At 43.0% G+C, this 23,982-nt stretch overlaps 1 long non-coding RNA gene across 1 annotated transcript in view; it reads right to left on the reverse strand.

Annotated features, from left to right (window-relative positions):
- The window catches only part of LOC134373520 (uncharacterized), a 97,953-nt gene that overhangs the window by 72,724 nt on the left and 1,247 nt on the right, over positions 1–23,982 (reverse strand). The gene's annotated exons all lie outside the window — the stretch shown is intronic.

Here is a 23,982-nt window from a genome sequence, read left to right on the forward strand (position 1 = left end):
TTCAAAGAGTTTGGGTAACATACTCAATGTCACATGACTGGTAAATGGCAGAGGCAGGATTTGAACCTTGACTGATTCCAAAACCTTTATCCTTTATCCCACACCATATGGCAAAGTGCCACCTTTAATCAAATGACATTATGCTTGTCTGAACTAAGTTCCCCCTTTAGCCTTCTTTCCCTTAGTAAATCAAATTACTTCAGTTTTCCTCATAAGTTCTGCAACGTGATCCATTAGTAATACTACTTACTGTCTTCTGGATCTTAAGATTAATAACTCAGAACTAATTGGGGCTAGATTTGGGAGAATTAAACGTATACACACACAGACATATAGATATATTTATATAGATACATAGGAATATACTCACATGCGTTTCTAGAAACTTCAAAAAATTTCAAAATAAATAGCAGTTAAATACAGGCATTTTCTTTTCCTCTTCTTATAAGTGGGCCTGCATAGAGGTTGAATTTTACTGATACACTTTAGAGCACTGAAAAAGGTTTAAAGAAAAAGAATGAAGGTGTTGATGATGGGCCAGCAGCCCTGTGCAAGGTGTTTTTGACACATTAGCCAATTTAATCTTTACAACAACCTTATGAGTGAGATATATATTATTATCTTCATTTCATAGATGAGGAAAGCAGGGCTCAAAGAAATTAAATCATTTGTATGCCATCATGAAGCTAAAATGAGGCAGAGCTGGGATTTGAACTTGGGTCAGTCTGGTTTCCAAGCTCATGGTTTTCTGTTGTTTGACACCACCTCCAAATCAGTATCTGATGGAGTTTGGATGTGTTGTTCCCTCCAAAACTCATGTGGAAATTTGATCTCCAATGTGGCAGTGTTGGAAACTGATTAAGTCATGGGGGCAGATCCCTAATAAATGGATTAATGATCTCCCTGGGGGATAGGGGATTGATGAGTGAGTTCTCGCCTATTAGTTCCCGCAAGAGCTCGTTGCTTAAAAAGACCCTGGCACCTTCTCTCTCTCTTGCTTCCTGTCGCCATGCAATCTGCTTGTACCCGCCGGTTGCCTGCCACTTTCCGCCATGAGTAGAAGCTGTCTGAGGCCCATGCCAGATGCAGCTGTTCCAGAATTGTAAGCCAAATTAACCCTTTTTTCCTTATAAATTATACAGTCTCAGGTATTTCTGTTATAGCAATACAAAACGGACTAAAACAGTATCTAAGAGATGATTTTAAAAAATAGTTTGCATTACATACTGTTACATTGTCAACTGGGTCTGGATTCTGGATGCTGTGTATGGTAGGATCTATAACGAAGATGCTTATGACTTTTGGGGATTTTTTATGAGGGGGAGTGCTATGGTTTGAAAGTGTCCCACAAAACGCATGTGTTGGAAATTTAATGCCCAGTGCAACAGGGTTGGGAGGTGAAGCCTAATAAGAGTTGATTAGGCCATGAGGGCTCTTCCCTCTGAATGGATTAAGGCAGTTATTGAGTGAGTGGGGTCCTTAAAAAAGGACGAGTTTGGCCCCCTTTACACATTCTCTCGCCCTCTCTTTGCCCTTCCACCATGGATAACACAGCAAGAAGTCTCTTGCCAGATGCCAGCCCCTTAATCTTGGCTTCCCAGCCTCCAGACCATAAATTTCTGAAAAATTTATTTATAGGTTACCCAGTCTGTGGTATTCTGTTGTAGCAGCACAAAACAAACTAAAAGAGGGAGGATGATTCTAATTTTCCTCTTCCACTTTTGAGGGCTACAGATCAGTCCAAGATACTCCCTATCTTTCTCTATTTCTACTTCCTTTTGCACTTTGGTTTTTTCTTTAACTCTTACCTTCTCTTTCCACTCCCTTCCTCAAGCTAAAGCAAAAATGCTCACCTGCAATGATTCTATCCTCTAAATTAAAAGAAAAAATTCATAGATGCCTTCCTGGCCATGTATACCTGGCATCCAAGATTCATATTTCAAGAGATCATCCTAAGAGGAAATGAGGTGTCCTCAAAAGCCTGGAGACTTTCTTCTAATACCATGGATCTTGTTGCTTCAATAATCACACCACTGTGAAATCTCCCTTTCAGGAATCACAGTTTTGCTTTAAGTGAGAGCCTTCATGTGTCCACACCCTTTTGCTCTCCTATTCTATGTTGTGAAAGCATATTAGCATATACAGAACTGACTCTATGAGCCTTAATATCGTCATGTGGTGTTTTCTCTGGCCCTGCTACTCACAGGACAAGTTGCTTTACCTTGCTAAGCTTCCAAATCAACACCACAACAGACCCCTCGGGCTTCCTCAGATTGCACCAGGCTAACACCAAGCCTGCACCTCCATCTTGGCCTCTGCTGAAATGCGTGGATTGATGCCTAATAGTGCAGGCAACAGAGAAGCATTCAAGTTTTCAGTCAGGTTTAGAAAAACCCCAGAGCAGAAGTTGATTTTTGAAAAAATAATTTTTCAATGTCTTCCAGCTGTATAATGAATGGAGTCAGCAGGGCCTCCATCCCCACCTCAAAAGATGTCAGTTTCTCTGCTGACAGGAAAACTCCACGAGAGGTTTGGTGCCTCTACTACAGGTCTGACTCAGCACGGGAAGCAATCTGAGCACTTCCCTACGGCCTGTAAGGAAACACTTCCTACCTGGGGGTGTGATAGCTGTCTTCCAATGTTTGGAAGGCTGTCATGTGGGAGACATGCAGACTGTGTAGCTCCAAACAGCAGAACAAGGACCTGTGTGTTAAAATTACAGGAGGGATTTTTTTTCACTTAACTTAATAAAGATCTTTGCAAATCTATTGTAGTCAAACAATTGACAGGCAATATTATGATAGAAAAAACACTTACATGATGCTTTCCAATTCTAATATTCTAGAAGTGAATAAAGACTTGGCTGTCTTGAAGAGATAAGAAGTACTGTGTACACCAAAGAATCAGAAGTCAGACAGATATTTAAAGCTTTTTAACATCCAGAGTGTTCTGCAGTGTGAACAGGACAAACCTGAGGACACCAGAGTAGTCATGGATTGAGGATCTAGGAAACAACTGAACTTTGCCCTGATCTACAAGTGCCTTGGCTCAAACACATTCATTAACCTTTCTGCTTGTCACCTGTGTGACCTGCCTGTTTCAGCTGTCTGTAATTGTCTGGTGCCTACGTAGTCCTGCACTGTATAATGTCTAACCTTACTCTTCAAACAGGTCCTGTCTCAGTACCCTGGGCTTCCAACCCAGTCCAGAGGAATGCCTAGACCTGGCCCAAAACCCTGAGAGGGGTGCAGGTAAGAGTAGCCCCTGACATTCAGAAGCTGCCTTGATACTCACTAATAAGCTCTATACTCTCCTATTAGATATAAGCAATCTCACAGAATATCAACTTCAGACGAGATTACCCTGAATCATGACAAACAGTGCCACTTAATAATTCTAAGCACAGACAAAAACAAGGTTATGTAATACCAAACACCCCTCTCTCAGTCAAAATGAATCACTGCTACTTCTTTACCAATTACAACTTCATACTCATTCTAGTCTCCCTTCCCTATATATAACACGTCTTGAGATACACAACCATAGAATTGCCCTTGCTGACAGCATCCAATCTAAAGTGAATCTTCTGCTTCCTTAGATTCTCCCTGAATCATCCAGCCAAAGCCCAGAACTTACAGTAGGTTCTTCCAAATACCCTCTTACTGAGATGCCCTTAGGTTCTTAGATTCCTTAGATTCTCCCTGAATCATCCAGCCAAAGCCCAGAACTTACAGTAGGTTCTTCCAAATACCCTCTTACTGAGATGCCCTTAGGTTCTCCATGGTGCGTGTTGCCCTTGCTGCAATGAGTAATAAACCCAACTTGTTCAACTACGAGTGTGTTCCTGGTGCTCTTTGGCTGGAGTGTACTGACAATCATTTGTTCTGAGAATGAACAACAAACCTCCTGGTCACCATTACATTTTGTTTTAAATTTAGAAGTAGCTTTACAACATCATCCACTGGACTTAAAACTGACCATCTTCATACTTCCAGGTCTCATCCAGATGCCCAGTTCTACAAGCAATTTCTCTAGTCCTGATTCTTCCAAGCATGCTACACATGTCTGCCAGATTGGTTCTCTTAAAACCCCTCTTCCATCAGGATTTGCAGTAGTTGATGACTCAGAACTAACCTTTAATTATGATAAAGAGAACTAGAGGTGAGATTCCAAATCCTTGACTATTGTCTCATTACCTACCACAGATGTCAGGATATTAACCCTCCAAATTGTGACTGTTTTGATGATTTTTTCTCTCACTGGTGATTGGCATGGCTTCCTGGGGTCCTGCAGTAGAATAAGTAAAAACAGGTTAAGCTTCCAAATTTTAAGTTTTACTGATTGCTGCTAATATGGAAGCAAAGCAGGAATGTCTCCCTCCTTGCTCAAAGGGAGATGTATTTACTGAAATTTACATGTCACAAAAGCCCTTCTCTGATTGCAAAAATTCCTATTTCCTTCCCAGTTTCAATTCTTTCCCACCACCCTACCCATCCATTTACCAAGAAAAGCAGCAGGCAAATAGCAAATGAGAATGAAAGAGTCAGCCTTTAAATACAATCTTCACCTACAATTTGGAGATGTTTGTCTTCAGAAATCTCTCTTCTTGGGAACCCTTGGCATCTTGTGGTATAATTTCATGGACTGCCCAGCTTAACCTACCTTCTGGCACCAAGGTTATCTCTTGGGCCCTCCCCAAAGTGCAGCTTCAATAGATCAGACAAATGCAAACTTTACAGAAATGCTGATTATTAACTAGGTAGAAGCCAAAAGCAAACTATTCTAAGAAAGAAGAAACAAAACCTGAACAGGCTGCTATGTTGAGTTAATAAGGAACCCAGTTTATTCCTGGGAAGTGCATTGCACTCAAGCAAATGTTCACTGTTTGTTATGGATTAGTGATTTAGATCCAAATTCCTGGAAACTCTTGATGGCTCTTTTGGCCTAGAATAGAGGAAACTCAAATGTCTGTTTCCTTGACTCCTTTCCTCTGGGTCTATGTGGGTCAATCACTTTATCTCTCTACTCCATGGACCTCAGTTACAGAAACTACAGCCAAAAGAAAACACTTCTTGAGATCTGACACAAAGGCTCCCTTTCTCTTGGACACCATTCTGGTCCTGCTAGGCCTCCCAGGATCAAGGTCAGGACTCTCCCCAAAGGACACAGATGAACTTCTCTAAGAGTTTACATTCATTGAGCGCTTGTCATGTGCCAGGCGCTATTCTGAGAGCTTTATATGCCTCAAATTCATCTAACTCTCACATCGCCCTGAGACGAATATTATTATCATCACATTTTACATGAAGTAAATCATGCAAATTTAGAAAACTGCTTAATGGGTGTAAGAACCCAAATGCCCCAAGGGATCACACCCTGATCCTTCTCAGCCACACCCACCCCAAGCCCCATGCGGTATGCTAAGTAGGGATTGTATTTTAAGCCAATCAGCCTTCCCTTAAAGCCCTATATATATGTGTGTGTGCCGCCTAATAAACGGGCTCTCTCCGGTGGATTGTCAACTGGTGTCGACTCCTCCTTTCATTTGGTGCCGAAACCCGGGACGGAGCTTCTCTCGAGTGGCGACACTTTTCGGATCGCAGCAGCAACACCTTCCAAGTCGCCCCTCAGGTCTCCCTCGAGCTGTAACACTTTTCGAATTGCAGCGGCAGCACTTTCCGAGTCGCCCCTCGTGAACTCCGTCCTGCCAGGACCGGCCTCCCTTCCACCACTCACCACTGACGGTCCACCCTTGTCCATTCTTTTTGGCGCTGGCTCCTTCCACTCACCACCGGCTCATCATTAGGTAAGCCCCCTTTCCTAAAGGGCACCAGCCCTTTTTCAGGCTACCACAGAGAGTCTAGATCATCTGGTAGCCCCTAACACCCATACCCCATCCCACCACGGTCTTCACGACCACCATAAATTCCCAAACTATAACAGGTTCCAAAGCCCTGGTAAACTTTTACTCTCATTTTTGGAGGTTAAAAGCCCCATTCTGTTCTCTCCTTCACCCTCCTGTCCACCACTCTCTTCTCTCCACTTCCCGGGTCCGGGACCCAACCAGAAAATCCTGGTGCTAGGTTCCTTCAGGCACCGGGCTTTTGCCCTAGAGAAGTGAAGGTCTGGGTGACGACCCACACCTCCCTTCTCTCCTCCTGGTTCGTACCTGAACCTGCCGGGACTGACGTGACCTACTGGGGACGCCCTCTAGGATCCCACCTTTCCCAACCAGCCGAAGGATCTGTCTTATCACTAATCTCTGTCCGATTTCTGTCTAAATTCCCATTAAGAGACCAGAATGGGCGCTTCCTCCTCCTCCCTAGAGGACTCTCCACTTCAATGCCTTCCAGATATTAAGCCCAAAATCCTCACCAAATTCTGTACACAAGATTGGCTACGAGACCTCTTTAACTACTGCCAGCACCTAAAAAAATGGAAGGAGATCCCCTACATCGAGGCTTTTCGCCTCTTGGCTCAGAACCCCACCCTCTGCTCCTCCTGTGCTCCCTCTCAAGTCCTTTTAGCCTGTAAACCCTCGTCACAGTCACCCCTTGATCCTTCCACCTTTGACCCTGCTGATGAACCCCCACCCTACTGATCTCCTCCTCCCCCAGTGCCTCCGGCGTCCGCTCCTCCTCCCCCGTCATCCGCATCACCTTCTGCACCTCCAGCACCATCCACTCCCCCGTCTTTACCCTCACCTACTCCTGACCCACTAAGCCCTCCTTTCACCCATTCCTGAGGACCTCCCCCCACCCCTTTAACAATCGCCCCAGTACGTGAGGTAGCTGGGGCTGAAGGAGTAGGTAGTGTCCATGTTCCCTTTTCCCTAGCTGACCTTACAGAATTAGAAAAAAGACTAGGCTCTTTCTCTACCGACCCTACCACCTACATTAAAGAATTCCAATGGATCCTGCAGGCCTACAGCCTCACACATCATGACATCTTCATGCTCCTAGCCAATACCCTCCTTCCCGAGGAACGCCGCAGGGTCTGGGATACAGCCCAAACCCATGCCACTGACACCCATCGTACCAATCCGAATCACCCGCCAGGCCCCCAAGCAGTCCCAGAACAGGAACCTAATTGGGATTATAACACAGCCCAGGGAATCCAGGCTCGAGACCGTTTTGCCTCTTGCTTAATAATTGGCCTCAAAAAATCGGCTCGCAAGGTCGTCAATTTCCAAAAAATTCAAGAAATTGTCCAAAAAAAGGAGGAAACTCCCTCCGAGTTCCTCAATAGATTAACTCAGGCCTTTCAACAATACACTAACTTAGACCCCAACTCAGAAGATGGCCGGCATGTCCTTATGACTTATTTTCTGGCCCAATCCTACCCTGACATTAAAACTAAACTTAAAAAATTAGAGCAGGGTCCTGCAACCCCTCAGACCAAAATCCTGTCAGTGGCCTTCAAGGTTTTTCATAATCGGGAGGAGGAAAAGGAACGTCGAAAACAAAAGGCTGACCACGCCAACTTCCAGATGTTGGCCCAGCTTATCAAACCCCCTGGGCGCCCTCCCACAGCCTCCACCTCTAAGCCTTCACCTGGAGCCTGCTTTAAATGTGGAAAGGAAGGGCATTGGGCAAAGGCTTGCCCCACCCCCAGGCCCCCCACCACTCCTTGTCCAAAATGCAAAAATAAGGGACATTGGGGATCTGATTGCCCCCTTGCCCGAAGGGGTGAGGGACCAACTGCCCCACAGTCCCCCGAACCGTGGACTCCACCTATGGTGGGCCTCGCTGAGGAGGACCGACGGAGCCTTGGGCCCTTCCCGACCATCTCTATAACAAAGCAGGAGCCCAGGGTATCCATGGTTGTGGACGGCCACCCAATATCTTTCCTCCTGGACACTGGAGCCACCTTTTCGGTCTTAAGGGAATATAAAGGCCCCACCACCTCTAGCAGCTCTCCTATAGTCGGGGTAGGAGGTAAACAAATCTTTCCCCCCAAAAACCCCTCTTTTAACCTGCTACCTTCAAGGCCGTTTTCTCCCATTCCTTCCTAGTCATGCCACAATGCCCCGTCCCCTTGTTGGGTCGGGACATTCTATCACGGCTTCAAGTCTCCATTACTTTGCCCCTGTCCTCTTCCTCTTCCCCCGTTTCCTTCCTCCTAGCGCTAGTTCAAGCCCAAGATCCTACTAATTCCACCCCTCCAAAGAAGTCCTTACCCATCTTAACGCACCCTGTTAACCCCACAGTTTGGGATACTGCCAGCCCTGCTCTGGCCCAGTGTTCCCCTGTACACATAAAACTAAAAGACCCCTCCAAATATATTTGTCAGGCTCAGTATCCATTAACCACAACAGCCCTCCTCGGGTTAAGCCCCATCATTCAGGACCTATTAAAAAAGGGGTATCTCCGTCCCACTCGCTCCCCTTTCAATACTCCCATACTTGTTGTAAAAAAACCTAATGGCGCCTTTCGTCTCGTCCAAGATCTCCGTCTTGTTAATGCTGCTGTCATTCCCATTCATCCCCTTGTATCAAATCCATACACTCTTCTTTACAAGGTCCCAGCGACCTCTACTCATTTCTCACCTCAGTGCCCTTTTCTCAAGCTTCGGCAGGCCCTTCTAACGGGCCCTGCACTTCATCTCCCTGATCTAACTAAACCCTTTTTCCTCCATGTTCATGAAAATGTGGGACAAGCTCTAGGCGTCCTAGGACAGAATTATGGCCCCTCCTTTGCCCCTGCAGCATACCTATCAAAACAGTTAGACCCCACTGTACAAGGCTGGGCACCCTGTCTAAGAGCCTTAGCAGCAGGGCAGTTGCTGCATAAGGAGGCATCCAAATTAACATTTGGGGCACCTCTTACCATTCTCTCACCACATCACCTTAAAGACCTCCTTACCTATAAGGCTCTCCACTCCCTCCCACCTTCCAGAATTCTAACCCTCCTATCCTCGTTTCTAGAAAATCCTGCCCTATCCTTCAATACCTGCCCACCCCTAAACCCGGCTACTCTACTGCCTATACCAGATTTCCCCAACACCCCTTTGCACAGCTGCATAGAAAGCCTTCAGAATTTCATACCTTACCACTCTTCCATCACTGAGGGGTCCCTGTCTCACGCTGATCTCGCATGGTTCACGGATGGATCCTCATTCAAGGAAGGAAACACTCATTACATGGGTTATGCCATAGTCTCCCTTGATTCGGTTATGGAAGCCCAAACTTTACCCAAGGGTACTACCAACCAGCAGGCTGAACTTATCGCCGCCACATGAGCCTGCGTTCTAGCTGAAGGAAAAACTCTTAACTTACACACTGACTCCAAATATGTCTTTCATATACTTCTCTCTCATGCCACCATATGGAAAGAACGCGGTCTGCTTAACACCAAGGGTAACACAATCACCAACTCAGCTTTAATCTCCACATTAATTGAGGCATCCCATTTACCTTGTAAATTAGGAGTCATTCATTGCAGATCCCACCAGAGGGACGATTCCCCAATCACTCGCAGGAATTGTAAGGCTGACCTCGCCACACGCACTGCGGCATGGCACCCACAGACACAAAACCAACATCCCATTCTTCCATACAGCTCCCAAGATTCACAGACACTCTCTCATCCTCAACCGCCTAATGATGATAAGTCCTTTCTCTTTCGCTTGCTCCATGACCTGTTTCACTCTAGCCCCCAAGCTTTATCCCAGTTTTTACAAGCCTTCTTCTCAATCACCCCATCTGACAAAGCCCTCTTGCAAAAAATTTCCTCCTCATGCACAATCTGCCAGCGTACCAATCCTAACACCCCTCTCAAACCTGGGCCATACTCCTCCCACCAGGCCAGAGGTCTCACACCCGCGGCCGACTGGCAAGTCGATTTTACACACATGCCTTCTGTCCGGCGCCTCAAATACCTCTTGGTGTTCGTTGATACCTTTTCAGGATGGGTAGAGGCATTCCCAACATCCAATAAAAAGGCCTCCACCGTAGCCCAGACTCTCCTTTCCCAAATCATCCCACGATTTGGGATGCCCACTTCCATTCAATCTGACAATGGACCTGAATTTACCGCCCAGATAGTACAAAAACTCTCCCAGTCACTCTCTCTCCCCTGGCACCTACATTGCCCTTACCGACCTCAGGCATCTGAAAAGGTAGAGAGAACCATACTAACTAAATTGTCTCTGGAATTACACCTTGATTGGGTCCGTCTTCTACCTCTCGCTCTACTCAAGACCAGAGCTCTCCCAAAAAAGCCCTCCAATCTTTCCGCTTTTGAAGTCATGTATGGTAGGCCTCTCCTACCCCCAGGGATCACAGCAACTGAAGGACCCATACCACCCACCATGGCCTTACCCTTGCTCTCCCTCCTTCGCACCGAATTATGGAAGTACCAGGACTGGCTACTTCCAGATCCGTCACTTTCCTCTCATGCGACCACTCCTGGCGGCCGTCCCCTTAAACGCTTCCCTTCCTCAACCATTTATAACCACACCGTCGCCCCACCAGACTCTTTCTTCTGGTGCAATGGAACCCTCTCTACCTCCATCCTGCCTAATCTTACTGCCCCATGCCTTCTTGTCACCATCGTCCCTCAACTCACTCTGTACACCAGTTCAGAACTGTTCCATCTTCTTCATCCCCCCTCAAGGCAAAAAGGGGCCACCTTCCTCCCGATCATGGTCGGTATTTCCCTAACAACATCAGCGGTCGGAGCCGGCCTGTCGGGAGGAGCCTTAGGACACAGTTTATGGGCGGTCGAAGACATAAATGCTAAACTTGAAGGGGCTCTGACCTCCACTGCCGAATCTCTTTCCTCTCTACAGAGACAAATTACCTCTTTAGCTCAGGTCACCCTCCAAAACCGTAGAGCACTAGACCTCCTCACTGCAGAAAAAGGAGGTACTTGCATCTTCCTTGGGGAAGAATGCTGTTATTATATCAATGAATCCGGTCTAGTAGAAACAAACATCATCAAACTCACCGACTTAGCTTCCAGCTTACAAACCACATCCAGTTCTAACCCCTTTTCTTCTTTTATCTTAAGCCCTATCCTAACTTGGATTTGGCCCATTTTGGGACCTCTAATCATTATCTTCATAACCTGCCTTTTCTTGCCCTGCATCATTAGGTTTCTTCAAACCCAAGTGGGAAATGGGAAAAATCTCTAATCAGGCCTTTAACCAGCTTTTGCTTAGAAACTACCAGCTTCTAGGTACCGATGAACCCCCTGCCTCATCTCCTGAGCGCCTCAGCCAATGCTGAAGAGACACCACGTTACAGAGGAAACGCATTCCTACACGCCCTTGCCACCCATGCCTGGCTGCTCCCTCCAGTCTCCAACTACGAACAATGGAACCAGTGCATATTCGACTTGTGGCTTCAAGGAACATTTATGGACTTTTCCCCTTTTGAAATTACTTGTTTCTCCACCCTCCTTTGGGGTTTCATAATGGGTATTTATGTACCTTCCTCCCTTTGCCCCCCCCCACAACACCCCAGTTCAGCAGGAAGTAGCTCGATGACTTCAACGTCCCCTTTCCTAAAACAAGAAAAAGGGAGGAATGTAAGAACACAAATGCCCCAAGGGATCACACCCTGATCCTTCTCAGCCACACCCACCCCAAGCCCCATGCGGTATGCTAAGTAGGGATTGTATTTTAAGCCAATCAGCCTTCCCTTAAAGCCATATATATATGTGTGTGTGCTGCCTAATAAACGGGCTCTCTCTGGTGGATCGTCAACTGGTGTCGACTCCTCCTTTCACTGGGAAATCTGGGATTTAAATTCTGGAATCTGACTTCAGAAGCCATACTCAGCTACAAGCCAGGAAAGAAAAGAGGAAAATAAAGGAGTGATCCCAAAATACTTTGTCTCTTAGCCCTACAGCCCAAATGAGTATGGGTAAGGACTCCATTCTGGGCAGTGGTCTTCACATTGGGGTATGCGTGCTCCTAGACTTACAGAGAGGCTTTCCAAAGGTTATATGGGGGCAGTTAGTTTTAAGGAGACTGATTTCCATGTGTACCTTCCTAAAATGGATTTTCTTGAGACTCAGTGATAGCTGCAGGCTCCCCCTCCCAGCTCCCTTCCCCAATAGCCCTTCTTCCAACAGACAGACAACAGCCCTTCTTCCAACAGAGACCACCACATCTCTCATGCCTCCCAAACACTGATAAGGTGCATTGCCCCAGGTTGTAGACCTCCAGGGCACCAAACAAAGAGCTGAAAACATTTTAGAGCTGGGAAAGTAACACTACTGACTGAATAACATATTCTTTTGGAAATCAACTAGTTTCCAAATCTTTGCATTCAACAAACTTGAAATAATACCTAATGGAGCTGACAGATCATTGAAAATAATTTTTGATGCTACAGCACAACACGATTTTTGGCATATAATTCAGGAATTCAAGAATGGTGTGACTCTGCTATAACAAAACTCTTCAGATATTTATGTGAAAAAGATTATTCAATGTTTATATCTATTAAAATGGAAATAAAAATATAATTTTACATTAATTTGTAATATTTATTCATGGATATATAATAATGTTCACCCACAGATATATAACTAATTTGGGTGGTGAGGAGCATCCATTAGAGATGCATTTCCAAAATTTTTTACTTTTTATCTTTGATAATCATCAAAATTTGTAATACAATTATATTCTTTTGATATATTGTATATTAATAGTCACTGCAATAATATCTCAATTCAGAAGACTGTTTTTTAACACTTGCAGCAGAAGTTCTGAAACTTTCTTGTTTCACAGCATCCTTACCAAATCAGTAATATTTCCACAGTGCTCCAGACCAAAAGGAATAACTATCAGTTCCATTTATTCAACGCTTAGATCTGTCAAAGAACAAAATTACAAGAAATTTAGTTTAAGATTTCAATTGCCTCTATTGCAATTCTACAATAGGGCAACATGTTATTCCATGAAATAGAGTAAGTGTTCCAGTGAGCCAAGCAGAGGAGGCAGGTTCTACACAGACAGAAAAAGGCTAAAAAAAGCAGAAACAAAGAACAAAGAGAGGATTGGTCATTGTTTCAAAGTTACTTCCTTGTAAGGTGTGGACAGGAAGACAGAACAGTAGAAAAATATCAGGTTACTTCAAACTTTCTCTTTTGTGTAAGGATTAAAGCAGAGGGAACTTCATTATCACACATATTGATTATTTAAATTGACCTGTTTGGGGAAATTGGCTATTTTTCTCCTGACTTCTTGGAAAGTCAGACCATAGCCTAAGTGACATGGAATTTGGTAGGAGTGACTTATTTTAATTTTTAGTCTGGCCTTTTGGGACCTAGCTGCTATAGGTATCAAACCCTGGACCTTGATGTTATTAGCACTGTAAGAACCCAAATGCCCCAAGGGATCACACTGAGGAATGTAAGAACCCAAATGCCCCAAGGGATCACACCCTGATCCTTCTCAGCCACACCCACCCCAAGCCCCATGCGGTATGCTAAGTAGGGATTGTATTTTAAGCCAATCAGCCTTCCCTTAAAACCCTATATATATGTGTATGTGCTGCCTAATAAACGGGCTCTCTCTGGTGGATCGTCAACTGGTGTCGACTTGTCCTTTCAAGCACCATACTCTAACCAACTGAGCGAATCAGCCTTACTTTATTCTTAAATAACCACTAATACTAATGAGACTAATGAGACGTCTGTGCCTGTCATACGTTGCATGATTTTTCAAATCTGGGAATCAGACTGGGCACAATCACCCTCATTTCCTGTTCTATGCTGACTTTGTGCAGGACTTGCTTTTAATCACAGCAAGTGCCAAAAACCAACTTTGCAAAAATACAATGCCACCAAAGGAATGTAGAGGAATGTCAGGTTGAATCTGTGAACTACTTCCGCATGGTAGTTCTTGCTGTGTTTCCTGCACAGGGGAAATTTAAAATACCCTGCAGTCCCCTGAGAATTCACTGAGAAGCACTGGCATATGTGGGCAAATAGTTTGGGAGCTTAAGACTTCAAGCTTTAGGTTCACAGGAAATGTTTTTTAAATTTTCAGTTTGTGTATTTTGTTTGTTGTGGAGAAAATGGTTGTGGAATTAATAAAATTTACAAAAATAAAATAGATTACATTGTTGAGAAAATTCAAAATTAATTTTAGTAGCCTGTTTTGCTTTTAAAATAGTACTTGCTTATTTCATATAGCCCCACTGTTAATCAGTTCCTTGCACATTCATCTGCCTGCTTATCAAATTAGCTGCCACCCTGACCACATGAATTCTGAGGAAACAAAACTTACTACTGCATTAGCCACATGAATGCTGAGAAACTGAAACTTAAAACCTGAAAGAGTCTACCTATATAAACCCTGTAAAACTTAAGCTTGGGGCTCAGATCTTGGAGCACTAGCTCATTTGGGCCCACTGGTGTAATAAAATACCTGACTCTCCAATCCTCTGAGTGCTGACTGCTTCTCTGTCAAGTCCATTCCATAAATTTTCATAACAACATCAGAATAATATTCTATGTAGGAAGTAGGATGGAAATATACTTTGTTGATGTAACTTTTTAAAAGAATGATGTTAGATATCAATTTGCTATGGTGTTTAAATATCACTGTACACGTTTAAAAGAATAATGTAACTTTTATTTTAAAATTTATTTACTTTAAAATATCAATATTAATGCTATACCAGAAATTATATCCTTTGCCACTGTTTAAACTTACAATGAAACATTTACATGTCAAACTAACGATGTATAGAGAGGTCGTGATTTTTCAAAATTCTTTTGGGGCAGGGCTTCTCAACTTTGCCACTATTAACATTTAGGGCTGGATATTCTTTGTTGTGGGAGAATTTCCTGTTCATTATAGGAAGTTTAGCCTCATCCCTGTCCTTTACCTACTAATGACAGTAGCATTTTCCACCCAGTTATGACAAACAAAATTGTCTCTAGATATTGCCAAATGTCTCTGGGGGGCAAAATCACTTCCAGTAAAGAGCCATTATTTTAGGGGTATTTGAGCAGAAAGATATAAACAACACAAGTTATCCTTACATGAGAAGCAATAAAGTGTAATCCTTAGGAACTTAGGTTTTTAGAACCTCTGGTCCTACTCTTACTTGACTTGGGCAAGGTAGTTCATTTCTCCTAGCCTGTCTCTTCATCTTTAAGTGGGAATAAATTTTACTACCACCTGATATGGTTTGAATGTCCCCTCTAAAACTCATGTTGAAGCTTAATCCCCAATGTGCCACTGTTGAGAGATGGGATTTGGGGAGGTGATTGGATGGTGAGAGCTCTGCCCTCCTAAAGGGATTATGTCATTCATAATGTAATGGATTAATAGGTTATCATGGGAGGGGCACTGGTGGCTTTGTAAGAAGAGGAAGGGAATCCTGAGCTAGGACATCAGCACGCTCTTGCCCTCTTGCCACGTGATGCCCTGTATCACCTTGGGACTCTGCAGAGAGTCCCCACCAGGAAGAATGCCCTCGCAAGATATGCCCCCTCGACCTTGAACTTCCTAAACTCTCAGAAATAAATTCTCTTTCTTTATAAATGACTCACTTTCAGGTATTCTGTTATAAGTGGCAGAAAATGAACAAATACAGCCACCCTGGAGAGTTGTTGTGAGCCTTAGATGAGAATATATATGTGAGATGCTTAGCAGAGCCTAACACATAGTGAACTGTTAACAAATCTTAGTCATTACAAAATAGCTATTTCAAACACTTCCTCAGTAATGTACTTCTCTACAGAGGCTCCTTGTCTATTGCATCATCTGCCTGAATTCACCTGTGTGATGTTCAGACATTTTATAACCTGTCCTCACACTAGCTTTTTGGTCATAGTGATAAAAGCATTGCACACCACACTCAAATTTATGCAATCTTATTTGAGCCTAGTTCTGTATTCTGTCACCAAAGACGTGTATGAACCACTTGGCCTATCTCTTATCTAGTGTGTGTGTGTGTGTGTGTGTGTGTGTGTGTGTGTGTGTGTGTGTGTGTGTGCGCGCGCGCGCGCGTGTGTGTTGAGGATGGATATTGGAACTTGGGAATCTCTGTCTGTTTAAACTTCAGAAGAAGAAAGAAAAAGGGAAAAGGAAAAAGAAGAGGAAGAAGCAGAAAGAAGGATACTTCTGTAGAACCAGGCATGAAATTCTTTTCTGGGGAGGCAGGACTCAGACTCTTGCCTTTATTGGTGCAGCTCCCTTTCAAGCCTGAACTCTCACCCTATCCTGATTTCTTCAGGCCCAACTTAGGTTCCACTTCCTCTCTTTAACCTGCTCTGCTCGTGCAGCCCACATAGCTATCTCTCACTTCTCTAAATTTCTATGACACTTATGGTCTGTACCACACAGGTTAGCATGTAATTATAGACACATTGGTCTCCATTTGTTTCTTGTGTCCATTATGTGGCCCCATCAAGGTTATAACGTCTGTAGGGTAGAGAGTACCCACATCCTTCTTTAGTATGTGTGCTTGATAAACTATATAACATAGTGGTGAATAAATACTGATTAGTCAGTTCATTATCTGGGTCATCATATTTTGGTGTGTTCCACATATTAGGTGTGTGCCCTAGGAAAGCTTCAAAGTTTCTCTAAAACCTATCATGGGGTTTGAAAATAAATAGCCACTCAAAGTTATAAAAGTATAGTCAGACAGGGCTATAGCTGAAATTCTCCAGTTGTTCTGTACTTAATGTGCTCTTTGGTGACTGAAGAGTGATGGGAGGGACAGGGAACATTAGTGTCCAAGCTACACCTGCTCGTGTACTTTTATAGGGTCTAAGAGCACTCTCCTAAGTAATTCCCTCAATTGTGGCTCATTAACTGCTATTAACGATCCCCTTCTGGCCTTAATTAATTACATTGCCTTGGAGTTAAAGTGGGGAGAATGGTTGTCTAGGGCATTATTTGCTCAATTACCCAAAAGCCATAGATAATGTGTGGTAATGAACTGGAAGATGGAACACCAGCCCTTCTCCAGTCCTACAGCTGTAAAATCTTGTTATGCTCTTTAAGGTGTGTTACATCAGCCCATAGAAAGAGCTTGTATTCAGGGCAAGGGAAATGAGAGGATGTAACAACTCAATTTCCTTTCAGCTGAAACACTGAAATTCCACATTAATGTTAACACTCAGCTTTTTAAGTAATTCAAAGACAATTACCGGCCTCTTGCTTTCTTTCATTGTCTACCTCTCTTCACAGTCTGCTTTTTGGACATTTTATGGCTATTTCATAGCTAACCTCATCCATAGCTAGTTATTCCTATACGATATAATTAGATCTCAGCTTAGAGGTCCTTGTATTAGTCCATTTTCTGTTGCTTTTAACTGAATACCTAAAACTGGGTAATTTAAAAAGAAACACAATTTATTTCTTACAGTTTGGGAGGAAAGTCCAAGGTCCAGGAGACACATCTGGTAAGGGCCTTCTTGGTGGGAACTCTCTACAGACCAAAGCATCACATGGTGAAAATAGTAAGAACACTGGTTAATGTGCTCACTTGCTCTCTTCATAAAGCCACCAGTCCACACCCATGATCACCCATTAAACCAGTAACTCATTATTCCATGAATGGATTAATCCATTCATGAGAGCATAGTCCACATTATCCAATCACCTCTTAAAGGCCCCACCTTTCAGCACCGCCACATTGGGAACAAGCCCCCACATTAGGTATGGAGGAGACAAACATTCAATCCATATCATACTTCCTGTTATAAAATTACAATTTTACTTATGTTTGCTTTTTAAAATCATGTTGTATTACAACTGGGTTTTTAATTATTTTTTTTACAAAAGGTTTCTTCTTTTTTTTTTTTTTTTAAATTTTATTTTGTCGATATACATTGTGGCTGATTATTGTTGCCCCTCACCAAAACCTCCCTCCCTCCTCCCTCCCCCCTCCCCCCACCGATGTCCCTTCTGTTTGCTTGTCATGTCAACTTCAAGTAATTGTGGTTGTTATATCTTCTTCCCCCCCCCCCCGGTGTGTGTGTGTGAATTTATATATTAATTTTTAGCTCCCACCAATAAGTGAGAACATGTGGTATTTCTCTTTCTGTGCCTGACTCGTTTCACTTAATATAATTCTCTCAAGGTCCATCCATGTTGTTGCAAATGGCAGTATTTCATTCGTTTTTATAGCTGAGTAGTATTCCATTGTGTAGATGTACCACATTTTCCGTATCCACTCATCTGATGATGGACACTTGGGCTGGTTCCAACTCTTGGCTATTGTAAAGAGTGCTGCGATGAACATTGGGGAACAGGTATACCTTCGACTTGATGATTTCCATTCCTCTGGGTATATTCCCAACAGTGGGATAGCTGGAGGGTTTCTTCTTTTTTAAAGAAATAAGTAATCTTTATTTGAGAAAATATAAATCTGACCCTATTTGAGATTGTTGCTAAGGAGATAATTGTTGTCATGTTGAAAATAACAAAGCTTTTCAGGGTAAAGAGCTAAGGTTAAGAGAAGTCAGAGGCCAAACATCTTTTCTCTAATAAGGGAAAGAAATCTTGGCATTTCCTATTGATACATTTGTTTATCTGACTGAGATATTTCTCCTTTTACTTGAACCAAAAGAATGGAAAGCAAACCTTTGGATTAAATTAGAAATCGTCAGTAGTTTGTTGCTTTCCTTTATTCACCTACAGTAGATTGAACTGACATTGGTTTCAGTCCCAGAACTATGACAGTTCTAGGGTCCACAGGGGTGGGGAGGGCAGGGATGGGGTTTGGTTAAGCAGTGGTTGCAAACCACTTTAGAATTCACACCAATTGAAATGTTCTAATTCGGTATAATTTTTAAATGTAGTATAAGAAAATTACTGTCTAGAATTGTATGATGTGTATAATTGTTGTGTCTGTGTAAGATGTTTGTGTGAGCATGTGCAGTATGTGTAAGTGTGTGGGCTTGGTGTGTTTGCATGTGTTGTGTGTCTAAGTGTATGTGTGGGTGTGTGGTTTGATGCTTCTTGGCAGTAGTAGTGGTGGTATGTATGTGTGAGTGTATCTATATGGGTATATAGGGGTGTGTGATTGCTGTGTGTGTGGTGTGTTTGTGTGTGTGTGGTTGATGTGTGAGTATGAGGTGTGTTTAAGTATGTGTGGGTGTACAGCACACATGCATAGGCTTCACTCAGAAAGTAATGCCTGAGCTGGGTTTCGAAGGATGAGGTTTCTAGGAGGATAAGAAGGGTCAGGACTCCAAGCAGAATAAATAGCGCTTAGGCAGTGCACAGGGAAACAGGAGCTAGGTGCCGCTAAAGCATGGCATGCAAGCTGGGAGATGAAGCTGCAGGAGTAGATGGAGGCCAGGTCACCAATGGCCTGTGTGCCCAGACCCAAGAAAAGTATATCAGACTTTAGAAAACTGGTAGCTAGTTTCTTCTCTGATCAGTGATCAGTTTAATAACTGGCAGTGGGGAACTTGCCCTGTGATGCTGAGGCTTGATAAAAAGTCCTTGGACTACCTGCTCCCTGCCCATCTCCTTGGTTCTCCTGATCTCAGATGCTAACCTTAGCCAATTTGTTTAAACTCACTGGATTCAAACTTGGTCCACTTACTTGGTCTGTGTGTGTCCTCCTTGTTGGGAAGACACCTTAGGCTCTGACTACAGCTTAAATCTGCTTCTTTGAGGCTCAAAGGCACAACTGGATCCCTCCTTAAAATAGTGGATTTCCAGACCATTGTCTGTTTATACCTCATTTCTGTATTTTTCATATCTGTCTCTTTAACCAAGAGTTTATTCTGACATTCTTTTTAGCCATGACACAAACTTTAAATGTCTCTGCTTACTTATTTGAGTAAAAAGTTTTTTATAAAAAAGCACAATTGAATGAAAAATTATGAGCTCCCCCTCCCCTGCCAACCAATCAATCACATTTTGTCATTTAGGCCAAAAGGCCTCATCATCAGTGTCCCTCCATCCTTCATCAGTCATGATTTGGTACTTCTTGAATACAGAAAGGTGAATTTGGAACCTGTCAGAGTTCCTCCATTTCTGATGACTTAATGATTTTATCCCTAGGTTGAATTATCCGCAGCCCATAAATGCTACTCACAATGAAAGCTACATTTTCCATGATTTCTTTTCAACTTTCTGATCTCTGTAGCTCTTTTCCATGTCAGAGGAAACCATGTTGACCCCCTCTCTCATAGAAAGAATAAAATATCACCAGGAGTTTCCCTGATGCCACCTCTGGAGGATAAGGAGTGTTGACACACTGGACGTGCATCAAGGTACCATCAGCCCGAACACTTGCCTGGGGCTCCCTCATTCAGGGCTGTAATGAAAACAGACAAACTTTCTGACTTCAGTCAGAATTTGACATCCAAGAACCTTGACTGTTGTGTGGCAAGGTGATTTTTATCTCCCAGTTCACATTTCATTGTATACCAATACCCAGCTCTGTTTTGATGGCATTGTCACTGTCACTAGAGGCATGGCACAGTGCCATAGCACCCCATTTCTCACATAAATCCACATACTTGCAATTTGCAAGGTGGTCAGGTCTCCACCGTGGTGAGTCTGAAGTGGCTTATCTTTCACAAGTAGTTCACACAGATCAGCTCACTTGGTTTGAATTATGTGGATGTGGGATAGAGGTGCTTGAAGAGAAACCCCTACCCTTCTCCCACCACATTTTATAATAATGACTTCATATCTAGTTCAGTCTCTCTCTCTTTTTTTCCTATCTAGCTATCTGTAATACTCATCTCTATAAATTTCCTAAGAGTGTGGCAGATGGACATTAACTAAAATGTTAGATATAAGTTGGGGACCAAAGAAAAAATACCTACAACAGTTTTTGAGGGCAGTTAGCTGGCATACCTACAACATTCAATAAAATACACCCATAAAGAAAGGAAGACCCAAAGTCCAGAGAAGATAGATGAGGAAGCTCTAGTGAAAGTTGGGGAGGTCAGGATGGGGAGAGAGGGGCTGATGTTGGAGACTTAAATTTTGGAATCTTTGTTATGAGATTATACATCATATACCCAATGGACAGGGTCATAGCTTCAAGCAACACCTGCACAAATGGAGCAGCCTCACAGATTGATTATACTTCATAATTTTACGATGGGCATCCTTCTTGTCTACCCACCTCCCTGTAAGCCCCAGAGAATAGCTTTAACTTGTTTTATTATGAATGTGGGAGAGTGGGAACCTCTACAAACCCACTACAGAAGGCCTTTTACCCTTCCTCTCTATCTCCTTTTTGATGTTGTTGTCTTTGTTATACAGATAATTGGAAGTGTGAGAGGACAGTAAGGTAGTCCTTTTTTTTTGTTTTGTTTTGTTGTTTTTTTGTGACTGGTAAGGGGATCAGAACCCTTGGCTGGGTGTCGCCCGCACTGCACTCAGCTAGTGAGTGCACCGGCCATCCCTATATAGGATCCGAACCTGCAGCGGGAGTGCCGCTGCGCTCCCAGTGCCGCACTCTCCCAAGTGAGCCACAGGGTCGGCCCAACGTAGTCTTTTAAAGAAGCCCCAGCTCTAAAGAATTTAATTAAAACTTGAAGTAGTCTGTCTCCAGGATGGCCTTCAATGACCCAGCTCCTTGGTATGTTGCCCACTCCCACATTGAAGAGGGCAGACCTATAACCAATAGGATTGTGCCCTCCCCCAAAATACATACATTGAAGTCCTAAACTCCCCAAATTCTTGTATTGCAGTCATAACCCCCAATGTGATGGTATTAGAAGATGGGGCTTTGGGGAGGTAATTAGGTTTACATGACATCATGAGGGTGTGGCCCACATGATGGGATTAGTGGTCTTATAAGAAGAGGAAGAGACACCAGAGCTTTCTCTCCACCATGTAAGGATGTAAGCAGGAAGAGAGCCCTCACCAAGAGCCAAACCTGCCAACATCTTGATCTTGTACCTCCCAACCTCCAGAACTGTGAGAAATAATGACCATTATTTAAGCCACCCACTCTATGATGTTTTGTTATAGCAGCCTGAGCTGCAGAAATGATGGAGTGAGACATCCTAGGCTAGGTCATAAAAGACATTGCAGCTTCTATCTTGCCCTCTCTCTGGGATCCCTGGGAGAAGCCAGCCACTGTATTGTGAGGACACTTACACAGCCTATGGAGAGACCCATGTTAGGAGAAGATGAGGCCCCTCCACCATTAGCCTTCACCACATAAGTGAACCATCAGAGAAGGGGATCCTCTAGTCCCAGCCCAGGTTAGATGACTGAAACTCAGCTGAAATCTTGAATTCTTGGACTGCAACCTCCTGAGAGACCCCAATCCAGAATCACCCAGCAAAGGTGCTCCTGAATTCCTGTCCCACAGAATCTGTGTAAGTCAATAAATGCTTATGGCTGTTTTAAATCACTAAGTTTTGAGGTAACATACACCATAGATAACTAATACAAGGTTCTTAAAGTTCAAATATAACTCAGCAATTTAGATTTACCATACATCCTAAAGAACTAAGCAATCTGCATATTCTTAAGCACCTGGCTATTACTCCCTCCTCAGAGCTCTTATCAAAATGTACTATAATTATTTCAAGACATTCTCTGCTAGACAAATGTCACAGAACATAGCTCTTGGGTCAAATTCAGCTTGCAGTCTACAGGTCTGAAAGGTTCTCACATCACACTATTAAAAAAAAAATGTGTTTAGTTGCTAACATTTAAAAATTGAGGAATTTCATTAAACATGGATTTAGGGTTTCTATTTTTTTAATAATGAAATATGGTATCACTGGGCCTGCCTTCCATAATGACAAAAGTCTGATGGATCTGAGTGGCAGCTGCCCCTTTAGATGGGCCATATGTTCTCTAGTCTGCATAGATGCTTCTGGCCCATTTAACTCATTTCCATTTCTGGCCTGGTCTCTCCAAGTGCTAGAGTTTGGACCCCTTTCACTGGGCTGTGGATTCCTCCAGGTAAAAGGGGAATCTTTATTATTCTTTGTGTCTCCAACTGGCTTATTTTCTGGAATACAGCAGGCCTTAAATACATGTTCATTCATTGGTAAACGTACACTAATAATAATTTTGTATTGAAAATTTTTACTAGTTTTATACCTATTTACCTACATATATTGTATTAAAAGTATAATTACTTAACCTCATATGTGGTTGCTATTGTGACAGTTTGCCCTAAAATCTAAATACCTCCTTACATCCCTCTTGAATTTGTGTGTAGTCTTTTAGCCCTATGGTTAAGAGTTATTAAATATCCTCTTCCTGAAATCAGTATAAATTCACACTGTATTTTTTAAAGTTATATGTTTTCTACATCTGTCCACTGAAAAGTTCTAGAAATAATTAAAACCAATTGTGGTTACTAAGCATGTTTTCCAGTAAAATGAAATAATGTCTTTTGAAGAAATGTCTGCTTCCAGATATATAGTCAGAAATGTACAGGACGAGCCTGAAACATCTTGTCATATCCGAAAACAAGAAAGCTATTCAGACTATTTTTAAAGCCTGCATTTTAGTGTAACCCAAAATTTATGTTTTGAAATGCCAACCTCTATGTGATGGTATTTAGAGGTGGGGCCTTTGGAGGTAATTAGGTCATGATCCCTCATGAATGGAATTAGTATCCTTTCAAGAAGAAAAAGGAACCAGATCTCCCCTTGTATTAGTCTGCTTCTGTTGCTTATAACAAAATGCATGGAACTGGGTGACATATAAACAAAACAAAATTTATTGCTTATAGTTTCAGAGGCTGGGAAGTCCAAAGTCCAGGGAACACATCTGGTGAAGGCTTTCTTTGGTGACTTCAGTAACAGCTGGGTATCACATTGCGAAAATGGTACAGCAGAGAGAACAGAAAGAGCACAAGAGAGAAAGACAGATTCTCCTCTCTTTTCTTTTAAAGCCCTCAGAACCACTCCCCTGACCACCATTTTTAATCCATTAACTAATGCACGGTCCTACAATCCAATCACCTCTTCAAGGCTCCACCATTCAATTACCATAATAGGATTTCCCACCCTCTTAACAAGTCACAGTTGGGGCCAAGTTTCTAATACATAAAAC

Source organism: Cynocephalus volans, chromosome 3 (assembly GCF_027409185.1).
Source record: "Cynocephalus volans isolate mCynVol1 chromosome 3, mCynVol1.pri, whole genome shotgun sequence".
Classification (NCBI taxonomy): Eukaryota; Metazoa; Chordata; class Mammalia; order Dermoptera; family Cynocephalidae; genus Cynocephalus; species Cynocephalus volans.